At 36.6% G+C, this 15,085-nt stretch overlaps 1 long non-coding RNA gene across 1 annotated transcript; it reads left to right on the top strand.

Annotated features, from left to right (window-relative positions):
- The first annotated feature begins 5,129 nt into the window (after positions 1 to 5,129).
- On the top strand, positions 5,130 to 13,120 carry LOC140541051 (uncharacterized). Its single transcript, XR_011977899.1, has 3 exons — positions 5,130 to 5,253; positions 8,122 to 8,196; positions 11,208 to 13,120. It is a non-coding gene; the product is annotated as an uncharacterized lncRNA (long non-coding RNA).
- The last annotated feature ends 1,965 nt before the right edge of the window (positions 13,121 to 15,085 follow it).

Below are 15,085 nucleotides of genomic sequence, written 5' to 3'. Positions count from 1 at the left end.
TCAAATTGAAAGTAATAAAAATATTCTAAATTTGTGTCAGACAGTGAGAAAAAAAATGCATGTGTCTTTTTATATAGTGAATGTAAACTTCTAAAATTCAACTGTATGTGATATAGGTTACACATCAAACTGCACATTGCCTTATTATTATATTAAAAATATACATTTTCTTGTTGACATCACACCGATTGTTCTCTGGTTTTACTGTACTGCACCCTCTCTGCTCCCTGGGCGCTGGACTTGGCTGCCCACCGCTCTGGGTGTTTGTGTGCTCACTGCCCCTAGTTCACTAATGTGTGTGTGTTTGTACAGTGACAGATATGTTCACCTTTACCCTTACCTTTAAATGTATAGTATTATGGCTTTTAAAAATACAAGCCAGTAATACATGTGATGTAACATATTACTAAAATAGCAACTAAGTACTGTTCTCTGTCTATAAAGCAATCTATGGATTAAACTCTTATCTGTGTCCCACTTCCAAGATCCCAGTCTATGCATAGTTTGAAATATAAAAAAACACACAATGTAATTATCCCCAAATTAATTATAAATAAAGTTAAAACATTAAAAAAAACTTTTTTGGTCAAAGTTTTCAGCCAGCTTTCAAAATGCCCACCAGCATATAGAACACCTGGGTAGCCAAATCAAAACAAATCTTTTTTGCGAATAGTAAAATGCTTTCTGCCTTCTCCCATAAAAAAAGGTAATCAGATTAAAGCTTCATATAAACTTGGAATAAAATATAATAAGAGTGTTCACATAAACAAGCCGTACCTAAAAATAAACTAACTAAAATAATCATATACAATGTTAACTAAGATCCAATAAAACAGGTGAAGGCTGTGTGGAGGTGGTTAGAGACACATTTTAAAATAAGGCATTAAAAGAATGAGTAGAAAGAGTTTTTCCACTAATGAGAAGTACAGAATTGTGTAGTGTGCATATAAATGTAGTTTATAAGTCAACAATGTAGGTGACATTATTAATAAAGATATTAAATAATATTAGCCCTAGAATTGATCTTGAGGGACACTTTTAATTATTAGAAGTAGGTCTGATTTACTTTGTCTCAGGGCTCTTTCTGAGAGGTAATGGTAAATCCTGTTCTAGCATTCTGATCAAAGCTCTTTAAACATAGGGAAGACGGCTGCACTGTGTTTCTTACTATCTTATGGCAGTTAAGAGGTCATCTAGAATAGTGGCAGAAACCATGGTATGCTTTTCCTGGTAATCTGGCAGGATTTAATTTACACAATGAAATGTCTTCTGTTGATAATTCACTAAGGATTCTAAAATAAAAAAGCATGATAGTTTTAATATCAGTCTAAAATGATAAGATATGAAGCATCTGTTGTGGAGTGGAATTAAATGTACTGATTTCCAGATACTAGGATTTCCAGATACTGGGATATTCTGATAAAATATTCTGATAAAATAGAGAGGTTATAATTGTATGTAATGTGATCTAAAATTATCGGGGAACCAAGCTTCAAAATAAAAGTGTCCACCCTGTCCTTTTCTGTGTGTTTTGGTTGTTTAAAAAAGTGGTTTTGTATTAGGCATTGCTTCGAGAACTGGGAGACAGTTTGGGGCGGAAGGGTGATTAGCTGGCTTGATAAAGGGGTTAAAATTACATTTCTGCTTAATACTCATGGCAGATTGGCTGATCCTTGATCCTAGACAGAGTGTCTCCTCTCCTGCTTCTTGCTGCAGTTGATTATCAGCTCCTTAGTCTTGCTGACATTATGGAGATCCTGACACCAGTTCTCCAGGTGTTCAATCTCCTCTAGGCCCTCTTATCCTTATTAGAGATTAGACCCACCACAACAGTGTCGTCAGCACACTTGATAATGGTGGTAAAGCCACACAGCCGTAAGTGTTTTATTGAGTACAGCAGGGGGTTCAGGACACAACCCTGGGGGGCTCCAATGTTGAAGGTAAGGGTGGGTTTTGTTTCGGATTGTTTGCCTACCTGTACTGCTTGTGGTATATCCGTCAGGAAGGGATGGATGAAGTCTTTCATGGTGAGTTTGGAGGGAATAAAGGTGTTAAAGTCAAGTATCCAGGTGAGCCAGTGAAGTGTAGAGTGGTTGAGTGTTGGTACCATCTGCAGAGGGGTGAGGTGGTAAGCAAACTGTAATGTGTCCAAGGACTCAGAGGTGATGAAGTTATGTCTTAGTATATAGGTATCTAGTTGGCCTACACTAGTTTGAGCTCATATATGGTAGTGTGCCCAATGGGTATGTGAGTTTAATGGGTAATGTTGCAATATTCTGGGAATTTGGGAATTAACTGATATTTATGGGAATTAACAGGAATATAATGGGAATATTTGAAGTAAGAGGTGAGAAACTTACATATAGTTGGTAAAAATATATTGAAGCATAATCGTGGCTAAAATAATTAGATATGATACCAAAACAGTTGAATAGCAAAGTGTGTAATGTAATGCCATGTGTCTGGGTTAGTAAAGGATAAAGGACTGAAGGGCTATTGAGACCACACCCCCTGTATTCACTGTTTATTCCTCCATCACATGTACAGCATATGTCCAGATGATTTCTAGAAACCAGTAGTGGGAAATACACTTTATTTGATCTGATGTTAATAATGAATGATTATTAATAAGTATTAATTTTTGGTTACAGAAACCCATTGAGGCAAAAATATAGGTAGAAAAGAAAAAAGCCTTAAACAATTTCACTAAATACTGGCATTGAGTGAGAAGGAGGACATGCCCAAAAATAAATGGTGCCAGTGTGAGTTTTATCAACAAAGGCTGCACCCCCAAACATCAGATTAACCCTACAATGCACAAGCTGAATGTTTTGCCCTGGCCATTTCAGTCCACTAACCTAAACATCAGATAAAATCTGTGGACAGCATGCAAGAATCTCAAGATGATACAAACAATGAATCCACCATCAGCATTGAACTTCCCATCAGCATTGCCACAGCTTTTGACATAATTGTATGACAAAGCCCTCAGAGAAACACCTGAACAGCTGAAAACCCAACATATAGCTAAGACAGCATTTCTACATTTTATTAACAAAGTAAGAAATGATTAATCTCTACAGGATGCAGAAAAAAAAATTGTACACGTTTGTATTACCTCAAGGCTAGACTATTGCAACGCACTATTGTCAGGTTGTTCCAGCTGGAACCTTCGTAAACTTCAACTAGTTCAAAATGCTGCAGCCAGGTTTCTTACTAAAACTAGAAATATTGACCATATCAGTCCAGTTCTATCAGCACTGCATTGGCTCCCAGTTAAATTCCATATTGACTATAAAATTATTCTATCAACATACAAAGCCCTTAGATAAAGGTTGAGATTCAGGGGTTCATGGAAATTGTAGTATACTAACATACTCATGGGGGGTTTAAGTATCTGTTAAGTTCTTTTTGTTATGTCTTCTTATGTTGTTGATTTCTTGTTTTACTAATTGATTGTGTCAATTTAGATATAAATAAAATAGAGCTTTGACTGTATCTTTAAGTGCAGTCACAAAAACCATCAAACACTATGGTTAAAATGGCTGTCACAAGGACCCCCCAATAAATGGAAGACCAAGAGCTACCTGCGCTGCAGAGGATCAGTTCATTAAAATTACCAGCTTCAGAAACTGCATATTAACAGCACCTCATATTAGAGCCCACATAAATGCGTCACAGAGTTTAAGTAGCAGACACATCTCTACATCAACTGTTCAAAAGAGACTGCATGAATCAGGCCGTTACAGTCCTGCAAAGATGCCACTATTGAGGACAAAGGGAAACCTGCCTTGGGCCAAAAACCACAAAGAATTGACATTAGACCAGTGGAAATTTGTACTTTGTTGCTGAGATTTTTGGTTCCACCTGTGCAGAAAAAGTAAGCATATGGTTTCTACATGTGTGGTTCCCACATGAAGCATGGAGGAAGTGATGTGATGGTGTGGGGGTACATCACTGGTGACACTGTTGTGATTTATTCATATTTATTCATAATGATTTATATTAAGTTTAATGTACATTTAATCAACATGGCTACCACAGCATTCTGTAGTGATATTCGCTTAGTGGAACATTAATTTGTTTTTTTAACAGGGCAATGACACTAACACACCACCAGGCTATGTAAGGGCTATTTGACCAAAAAGGTGAGTAATGGAGTGCTGCGTCAAACATAAACACAACTGAGATGGTTTGGGATTAGTTGGATGACAGAGTGTAGAAAAGGCCACCTCTGGCTGAGAAGAATGTTGAATAACTATTCCATGCGATACCTCATGAAGCTGATTGAGAGAATTCACCAAGAGTGTAAAAAGCTGTCATCAAAGCAAAAGGGGGCTACTTTGAAATACCTAAAGTATAAAACATATTCTGGTTAAGAACTTTTTTCTTTACTATGTAATGTCACATGTCCCTTCATAGTATTAGTAGTAAACTATTTTTACAAAAGGATAAAGAGACAAATAAATGTTGAAAAACAGACACCAATCAGTGGTATTCCTTTTTGTATACTAAGAAAAAACAGAAGAGCTAGTTAATGCTTATTAATGTTAACAGCACAAGCTAACAACCGTGACATGACAAAAATCTTAATTAATATGACAACAGTTTGATGGCAAAACTGTTATACAGCTATATTTTCAAGAATGCGTTCTGAACAATTTTACAAAATACTAAATATTTTGTAATACATAAGCCTACCTGATATAAAGTGAGCACTTCAGAGTTTGCAATTACTTTTTAAATCCACTTGCCCTATGTTCCATGACCTTTTAGTAAATTATTCTATCATTATTCTATCTGTATCGCCGCACAGTTCTTGTGTTTGCAGCCTGGAATGGCATCGAGCCCTCTTAATGGTTTCCACATGGACTCACACAGTCCAACCTGCCAAGACTCTAGCATGGGCAGAAATCTCCAAATTTAGAAGAAATATGAAAATTGTCAAAAGTAGCTTCCTTAGTTGGAAGAACACACCCAACCCCTGCCTGAGCCCTCCTCCTCAGCCTGAGCCCTCCTTTCTAGACCCATTGCAGGTCATAGGCTTGGGTCATGGAGACTCATATAAGGTAAAAGGAAGCTCTCCAGGTCATGTGTGCTTCAAAAGAGAGGCTTTCATCAGTTAGTAAGACTCACCAAGTCTATTAGAAGCTCAGTCTTCTTCCTAGTCACATTAGTCTGTTACCCTAGCTGTATTGTGACAACAGACCTTCAAAAAACCCAAAAAAACTCAAGTCATGGAGCAAGTCTAAGGTAAGCTGTTTAACAAATGTATGTTTTTTAGTTGTGTACTTTGAGCTGGTGCCTGAGGTCATAAATTGTTTCCATGACCAGAAGCATTTGACTTCTTTATGCTAATTACTATAGTGTTTGTTCTCGTCTCAGTTATTATTTATGATATTATAATATGCTGACTTTGTTTGTGCATTGTTTTCATATATGTTATGCTTACAATAGATTATATAAATGTAACATAATCCCTGCTAAACTGTTTTCATATCATGTTTTTTTTTTTACACTATATTCATGTTATTCAGGTAAACTGTCCTATATTATCAACATCTTATTAAATGTAAAGTTTGGATATACTAGATAAGTGTGTACAACATAATTTTCTGTCCTATTAATTTGTATAACATTTGTGTGCAGATCTTAATTTGGAGAAATAAAATATGAAAAAATATTATCTACAATAAATAATAGAAATAATATGAACTTTTTTGCTTACACTTTATTAACAGCATGTTTTAATCTCAAATTGGAACTGATATTTATTATATTTATATCACAAATTGCGGTATTCCAAGTTTTACTTTGCTGAGGTGGAACTTTAAAGTGATGACAAATAGACCCATTCCCTAATAGACATCCCTTGAATGTTCCAGAAAGTAAAGAGTCAGATGATTTAGCCATTATGTATCTATTTAGCTATTACCTTCTTAAACATACCCATTCGTATTCTATCAAAAACTGTGATCATTTGTGATCTGCACATTCCACAATAACCCCATTCCACAAAATAAATGTATATATAATGTATATAAATAATGTTTGTATAATACATTATAATTAATAATGTATGTATATAAATTCTCTCAGAGTAATGTATATAGAAATCCCAGATAGAAATTATATTTTTTTTAAATGTCCAAATGACAAAAAATGTAGTAGTGTAAAAAAGTTTGTATAACTGAATAACCATCTGCACACTGATTTGACAGATAGATTACATAGAAGCAAGGAGGGTGTCCATGAACTGGAGACAGTGAGGGAGGGAAAGGAAGCATATTATTTATTTTCCTAAGAGTCTAAAGTCTGGGATCTATCAGAGCCAAGTGCTTTCACATGACCTAAATGGCCTCGCTTCTCTGGTCTGTCCCCTGTGCTACTTGCTCCCCTCCCCAAGCCCCTAAGGATCCTTGATCCCAGGGTCACTTTCACATGAACAGCAAGGGGTAGAGGGCACTTACAAGAGACTGCCCCAAACCCTAAATGACAAATAGCTTCCATCCCTTCAACTTCTAGCATGGACTCTTTTTGACCCAGAATCATTTGTTCCAAACTTTCCAAACTTCCATTTATATTATGATTCATTTTATTAACGTTTTGTTGTAATATTATACTTTTACATTGCATTAGTCATATTTAGGAACTCTGTGAAATTTTACTCCCAATACACAATCACAAAGTCATCATTTTGATGATAACTTAGGCTTGATTCCAAATCTCTCAAGCACCAGCCACTGGCTACTTGAAAATTACAGAGAGAATTAAAACTTAATCCAGTGAAAGGACTACAACCATAGATCATTCAGACTCACAACACATATATAACACTTTTTAATACAGTCCTTTGTCTACCTTATGTCTAAGGAACAGACATTAATAAAAAAAAAGGCAGCATGAGGCTACAGAATGCTCTAGAGCACATTAGCCCTCAGAATTTGAGCGAAAAGTCAGCCCCTCACCCCACTCCTCACATTTCCTGTTGAGATTATTTAAGGAGATGAGGAGAAATGAAAGGGGACCTTAAAAGGCAATGTTTGGGTGTGTTCGAGTGCTTGCTCTCCATTATCAGCACAGTGTCTGTGTAAACAGTGTTTCAGCCTTGTCCATAATGGTGAGCACAACCTGAGCCTGGTCTGTCAGACTTAAACATGAATAACCACCCCCCCTCCCCCATTCTTTCTCTCTTTTTATCTTCTTGCATAACATTTTCAGACAATGTAAAGGGTAGCTGATGTATACTGAATGGAAAAAATGTTTTTTGGTGTGAGTCAGCAACAGGCATAAGTATGTTTATGTTTTTATTAGTATTCATTAGTAATAATTTCCTTATATTTTTGTTTCAATGTGTCTCTAATGTTGGCAGTATTTGAGTTAACACAGCTGGTGTGGTAAGAGGTGCATAAAAGAAGTGATTATAATCCATTTTTTTTTTATCAGTATGACTATGTACTTGCCCTGAAGTCTGTATACAGGAACATTTTTCTGAATGTCTATACTGAATTCAAGGTTCCTTTGATTTAGTCCAGCTTGTTATATATATATATATATATATATATATATAAAACATATATTAATAATCTGGGTTAAATGGCACAGAGAGACACTTAACTACAGCCACTATGGCTTTTTTGGGCTTCTCTTATACCTTCACTTCGTTTTGCCTTTTATGTCAGGCTGCAGTAGACCTGACTAGAAAAGGGAATGTATGTGAGCTGCGCAAAGAGACAGAAAGGGGGAGGGGAGGCCACACTGACCAGTGACAAACTATCTGCTTCCACAATCACTAACTGTGAGAGGCTCAAAGAGTGTTTATCAAAACCACAGCAACATTTTCCATTATCCCAAAATAAAATCCCTTCAGAATTCCTTATATGGACTCAGGGAGGTTCCAGATGAGGTATTTGAGACAATCTAAAGCTCTCAGTTCTTGGAAAAGACTCAGAAAGAGGTTAGGAATTTTTGTGTTTCTTTTCTTTCCTGTCTTTAGGCAAACATTTTTTGTTCTTGAATAAAATTCAAAAAGTGAGATTTTGAAAGTTCTTATCAAAGCCAGTGTATTTAGGGCAGTTTACAATATGATGATGATAATAATGTCTTCTCTTCAAATTATAGCACAGAGATGTTTTTTTAGAGAGTATCCAGAGTGGTGGCTGGGGGTGGACCATGGTACTCTACAAGGCCTATAAGGTAATTCTAATCTAATAATTGATAATAACTGAACTTTACTAACTTCAAAATGACAGAGAGGGAGTAACAGCCCAAGGAGAACACAGGATTAAATTTGTGTCACTCATATTTCTTTGTGGAAGAAATGTAATTAATACTCATGATGCTTCTCTTGAAATGAAAAAAAGTTGAAATATTTTCATTTTAAAAATGTAAAAACACACGTTAAGTTGTAAATGGCAAGTGAGTTTGTGAAGACCTTATTGTGATGGGGGCAGTGTTGTGATGCTATTGTGAGGTCCTTGCACACTATGCAATAGATGGCCAAATGTGATTTTGTTTTCAGACAAAGCATGATTCAACTTGCAAAAGAGCAATTCAGATATAGGATGTGTGTTTAAAAATATTAAAACCACAGGTTTGCGGTGCATAATTAGCATTTTGTGGATCTCTTCTTTGTCCACAAGGTCTTTATTTCCCAGGAATAACCTCTATTACTGTGCAGGTGATTTCTGGGAAAACAAGACCCTAGAAGTCATGTATATGAACAGAAAATAGCTTTTAATGTTGATTTGGTCTTGTTCCATTTAAGACCTATACATTTAACGACTTTCTATTTTCTCTGCATTCTCTTTCCTTTTCAACAATTCAGGCAGTCCTAGAAGTGAGCGGCAGATGATGTGTATAACCTGCACAGAAATATCCTCAGGCCCAAGGTGCAGTGCTGCATCTCTGGTCAACTGGGAGTCTGAGATGAAGCACTGTAGCTCGGGAATGGGGGCACTGCTACAACATAAATCAGTTTATCATTTTAGTTACAGTTAGGGGTGTCTAAACAGGTTTTAGGGGTTATTTTTCTTTTTCTTTTTTTTTTGCTGTGCAAGATGCTATCTCTTCCTTGTCCCCGGGGTCCAGTTTTCCCAGGAATCCCTTGCAGAGTCACAGGGGGGATTCCTGGAAATACTGTTCTTGGGGGTGGGGTTAGACAACATGAATATATTATAAAAAATGTTTAGTACAATGAAATGTTCATCTTAGTTTGTAGTTTGTAGTTGCTATTAAGTTAGACAAGTTAGGCTTGATTCAGCTCATAAGTAAGAATAATTTATGGTTCCTGGCAAACACTGAAATATTATTTTACTGCCTAAATTGCTAAATTGTCTACATCCTATATGGAAGCCCTAAAATGTAAAAAAAAAAAAAACATTTTAATAAGTCAATAAAATGTTTTTCTTGGTCAAAGGTCTTCTTTTTTACAGTGGCATGCACTATTTTTGTTTCTGTTAATAGCAAAGATTGCCTGATTTCCAAAAGGCATAAAATAATTTTACAAATATGTCTTTGTTTTAAACATGATAATTTTTTTCCCTTTTGTTACAGTTTTACAATAAAAAAAAAGTTAAAAGGGCAAAAGTTTGGTTACCTCAAATGAACAATTACATTTTTCTATCTTTGAGGAGAATTAAAGCAGATGACAATGTTTTACTGGTTTCTGAAATCTTCCTAAACCTCTTCTCATGAGAAAAGTGATATCAATCTGACCAAAAAGAGGTTGTCTCTCATGAGCTGAATTTCAGAAACCAGACAAAATTGCTTAAATCTCACATTGGTCTCAAATGGGACTTAATCATGTGTAGGAGAATTAATGAGATTAATAGGAGATTCTAACTTGAATATTTCTTTCCTCTGCATGATCAGTACTTAGTAAGTTTGTTCGGCAAGTATGATGGCTTGTATGTTGTAGCCCACTACAAGTGTCTCTATTCTTGTTAGTGGGTTTTTTGCCCGTTCTCTTTGCAAAAGTTCTGTAACATTCTTGGGCTGTCTTGCATTCACTGCTCTTTTGAAATACAACCACAGTAATTTGAAGATGTTAAGGTTGGGCTACTGTTTAGGTGGACCACTGTGGATTTTGAGGTGTGGTAAAGATCATTACCATGCTGTAAAAGCCATACTGTTTTCATCTTTAACAGAAATTCTGACCCCAACTGCATGAACCTTTGCAGGTCACTGTATTTTAGACTAAACCAATACTCAATAACAGACCCAGCCTGGAAACTAGGGTGCACCGCCATAATCAGGAACAAAGGATCAATTTCACAAAGTTTCTGACATGCTCCATTGTTCCAATACTTTTCTCAAGAGCAAATGTAAGATTTTTTGTCTGAGCCAGGGTTAAGTGTTGTTATGTCACCAACCTGGGGCGCAGGAGTTGAAGAAGTGCAGAGTGAAAGAACTGGTGCTGTGCAAAGTGCAAGAACATGATATTTAAGCAGTCTCTTTCTGATGGTGGATGTATTTGATTTGACATCAACTGTGACAAGAGCAGACATTGATATTTTAATAACTATTGTATGAACATATATTTTAGCATCTTTGCTAATACTATTGGTACCGTGTTGATTTCAAGATGGTCCTACAATGGCCTGCTATTCTGTTGTATTTATCAGGCTACAATAAATATTTGAGTGACTTCAGTTTGACATCACTGAAATAATGTTATGTCAAACATGAGTTGTTTCACACTCCAGCAGTATTAGTCATATATGTTTGAGAACCTAAGATCGTGCAGATACCTTCACGTCAACAACTAAAACGCCACATTTTTCAGAATGGTGCTGTCACATCTGCACCACCTAGTGGACATGTACGTGTATTGCGTTATTAGGAAAACCTTTATTAGAACAAATTCTTGTTTGTTAGTCAAAGTCACGTGATGCCGGCTGAATCTGGGGTAACAGCGATGTTTAAAGCGATGTGCACCTTTGTTTCCAACTTTATTTTAGGTTCAGCTGTCTGTAGAGATGTGATGTCTTTTCAAGATCCTAGATATGAATCTTAATATTAATGTTTTGTATTATTAAATATAACTGAATTTGACTATTAACTGTTTACATAAATTGGTTTACAAATATATATGATACAAATATACAAATGTGTATATAAATATGGAAAAGACATAAAAATTATTAAACAAGAAAAGGCACAGGGCACAAAACTGTATTTTATCTATTTTATTTCTATATTCGTAGAGATAAGATGCTCCTTACAACAGGGGCATAACAGGTGCAATAAAGAAAAACATCCCGTGAGCAGCAGTTCTGCAGACAGAAACACTTAAGACTGGGTACAACTGTGGAAAGCAGAAAACCATCTCAGAATGAATGGACAACATGTGAAACCTTGAAGTTGATGGGCTACAACAGCAGAGGAGCACATCGAGTTCCAGAACTGAGGATAGAGGCTGCAGTGGGCAGAGGCTCAACAAAACAGTTGAAGAATGGAAAAACATAGCTTGGTCTGACAAATCTTGATTTCTGTACCAGTAATAGTGTAGATTTCCAGAACAAGTGAGTATGTGAGAACATTAATAAGGTAGTTAAAAATGTAACCTTATTTTCTTGAAATGTATTGGTTGTACAGCAAAACCAATGTATTGGTTTTGGCGCATTGTCACTAAACTATTGTAGTGCAAGCATATCTGTAGCTCTTCAGTGGTGAGCATTAATACAGTGAGGAAAGAGATGGAAACAATTATGTTTTTTGACCAGTAAATATTAATATTTTAAAGAGCGTTTTACCCATTAAACATTTAAAGTTTAGGTAAACATATATTTCTTTCTTTTAAATTTTACAAAAAAAAAGTACAAATTCTTTTAAAAAGATTTCTATGTTGGCTTTATTGTTGTTCTGCACAGAAATAGTAATACTACACACAATACAATACAACACACTAATATAATAGTTTGTTATGGTAAGGCAAACAAACCACTGAATCTTTGCAAATAGTGGAAAATGTTATGTATTATGCCTTGTTTGGGAAATGTTATTGACATGTAATCATTTTATTAGTACTCCTCAGTGGAATTTTATAGATAATTTCTATTTTTTTGCAAACTGTCCTTCAGATTTATACATCAGTGGTTTGCATCTAGTGGTATGACCTCTATTTTTCTGCTCATCTTTGAACAGTGGATTGCCCTCAGATCTTCCCTGGAGGTTGTAGGTGATGTCACTAACACTGATGTTTTTGACGTTTTGAACTAACAAAAAAAGGTAAAGGTGCACGTATTTGTCACTGTACACTGTACAGCGAAATGTGTCCTCCGCATTTAACCCATCTGTGGTAGTGAACACACACACACACACACACACACACACACACACTAGTGAACTAGGGGCAGTGAGTACACACACACCCAGAGCGGTGGGCAGCCAACTCCAGCACCCGGGGAGCAGAGAGGGTAAAGGGCCTTGCTCAAGGGCCCAACAGTGGCAGCTTGCCAAGCCCGGGAATCAAACCCACACCCCTGTTATCGATAGCCCGGTGCTCTAACCGCTATGCATGACATGATGCATAGTTAAAGTAGCTAAAATCTGACATATGGTTTCTGAAAACTTAAATACAGTACAGTAGATACAGTAAAACAACATTTTTATACTTTAATGAAAGAGAAAACAGACACAAAAGTTGCTGCGTCCAGAAACTTTTGCTACTCCTCCTCTCCTACCCTCCTATCCTAAATCTGCTAGCTCTCAAACCCATCAATGCCCAAACGGATTGAGTCGGGCTGTGCTTAGGATGAGAGGCTGGCCCACATACACACGTGGACAAAATTGTTGGTACCCCTTGGTTAATGAAAGAAAAACCAACAATGGTCACAGAAATAACTTGACAATCTGACAAAAGTAATAATAAAAATGCTATGGAAATTAACCAATGAAAGTCAGACATTGCTTTTTAACCACCCTTCAACAGAATTATTTTTAAAAATAAAATCATGAAACAGGTCTGGACAGAAATGATGGTACCCTTAACTTAATATGTTGTTGCACAACCTTTTCAGGCAATCACTGCAATCAAATGATTCCTGTAACCGTCAATGAGACTTCTGCACCTCTCAGCAGGTATTTTGGCCCACTTCTCATCAGCAAACTGCTTCAGTTGTCTCAGGTTTGAAGGGTGCCTTTTCCAGACGGTATGTTTCAGCTCCTTTCAAAGATACTCAATAGGATTTAGGTCAGGGCTCATAGAAGGCCACTTCAGAATAGTCCAATGTTTTCCTCTTAGCCATTTTTGGGTGTTTTTAGCTGTGTTTTTAGGAGGAAAATTGATGACAAATCAAAGAGACAGATAATACGAATGGTAACAAAACAGCCCAGAAAAATTTCTAAAGAGATAAAAGGTGAACTTCAAGCTCAAGGAACATCAGTGTCAGATCGCACCATCCGACGTTGTTTGAGCCTTCATGGGAGATGACCAAGGAGGACACCATTGTTGAAAACAAATCATAACAAAGCCAGACTGGAATTCGCCAAACAAGCCCCAAAGCTTCTGGGAGAATGTCCTATGGACAGATGAGACAAAAATGGAACTTTATGCCAAGGCACATCAGCTCTATGTTCACAGATGAAAAATGAAGCATGTCAAGAAAAGAACACTGTCCCTACTGTGAAACATGGATGAGGCTCTGTTATGCTCTGGGGCTGCTTTGCTGCATCTGGCACAGGGTGTCTTGAATCTGTGCAGGGTACAATGAAATCTCAAGACTATCAAGGGATTCTAGAGAGAAATGTGCTGCTCAGTGTCAGAAAGCTTGGTCTCAGTCGCAGGTCATAGGTCTTGCAACAGGATAATGACCCAAAACACTAAAAATACCCAAGAATGGCTAAGAGGAAAACATTGGACTATTCTGAAGTGGCCTTCTATGAGCCCTGACCTAAATCCTATTGAGTATCTTTGAAAGGAGCTGAAACATGCCATCTGGAAAAGGCACCCTTCAAATCTGAGACACCTGGAGCAGTTTGCTTATAAGGAGTGGGCCAAAATACCTACCGAGAGGTGCAGAAGTCTCATTGCAAAGGGTTGTGCAACAAAATATTAAGTTTTTTTTTTTTTAAGTGTTGATCATGCGTAATCAGGATAATGATGGTTTAATAGCAAAACATTCATTTTTAACAGAATGAACAGCTTAACAGTACAGCAATAAACATGACAGTGCAAATGCATTATGTGATAAATAAAGATGCTTGTACAAAGGTAAATGGCTTGACAGTAAATACATGTCTAAAACATACAAAAAATAGACACGTTTCTTCTGAAAATCTGTAACTAAATGTCTGAGAAAGTCAACTTCGGCTGCAAATGAGAATGAAGTCCAGTGCCTCTGACAATGCATGCATTTCACAAAGATGCCAAATTACTTGTGTGAAATGCAACTGTTGACATTCGGAGCATGTGTAAATTATGATATGACTTAATGTACACCTTTAAACTTTGAAATGAGGTTCGGTATTTTGGCTTCCTGTATGTATATATATACATACATATATGTATGTATATATATATATACATACAGTGCCCTCCATAATTTTTGGCACCCCTGGTTAAGATGTGTTCTTTAGCTTCTAATAAATTGAGTTTTTTTCTAAATAATATAGGACCACGATGGAAAAAAGAGTAAAATCCAACCTTTAACTCAAGTGAATTTATTCAGTAGGAAAAAAATCCCACATTAAGAAATAATTGTTTAACATCAAATCATGTGTGCCACAATTATTGGCACCCCTGATGTTAATACTTTGTACAACCCCCTTTTGCCAACAAAACAGCACATAATCTTCTCTTATAATGTTTCACAAGATGGGAGAATACAGATAGAGGGATCTTTGACCATTCCTCTTTGCACAATCTCTCTAAATCATCCAGCGACCTGGGTCCTCTCCTCTGCCCTCTCCTCTTCAGCTCACCCCACAGGTTTTCAATGGGGTTGAGGTCTGGGGACTGAGATGGCCATGGGAGGAGCTTGATTCTGTGTGTGGTGAACCATTTCTGTGTAGATTTGGCCATATGTTTTGGGTCATTATCTTGCTGAAAGACCCAGTGATGACTCATCTTCAGCTTTTGGGC

This window comes from Salminus brasiliensis, chromosome 19 (assembly GCF_030463535.1).
Source record: "Salminus brasiliensis chromosome 19, fSalBra1.hap2, whole genome shotgun sequence".
Taxonomy (NCBI): domain Eukaryota; kingdom Metazoa; phylum Chordata; class Actinopteri; order Characiformes; family Bryconidae; genus Salminus; species Salminus brasiliensis.
The sequence above is the reverse complement of the archived record's forward strand: the minus strand, read 5'-3'. Positions and strand labels throughout refer to the sequence as shown.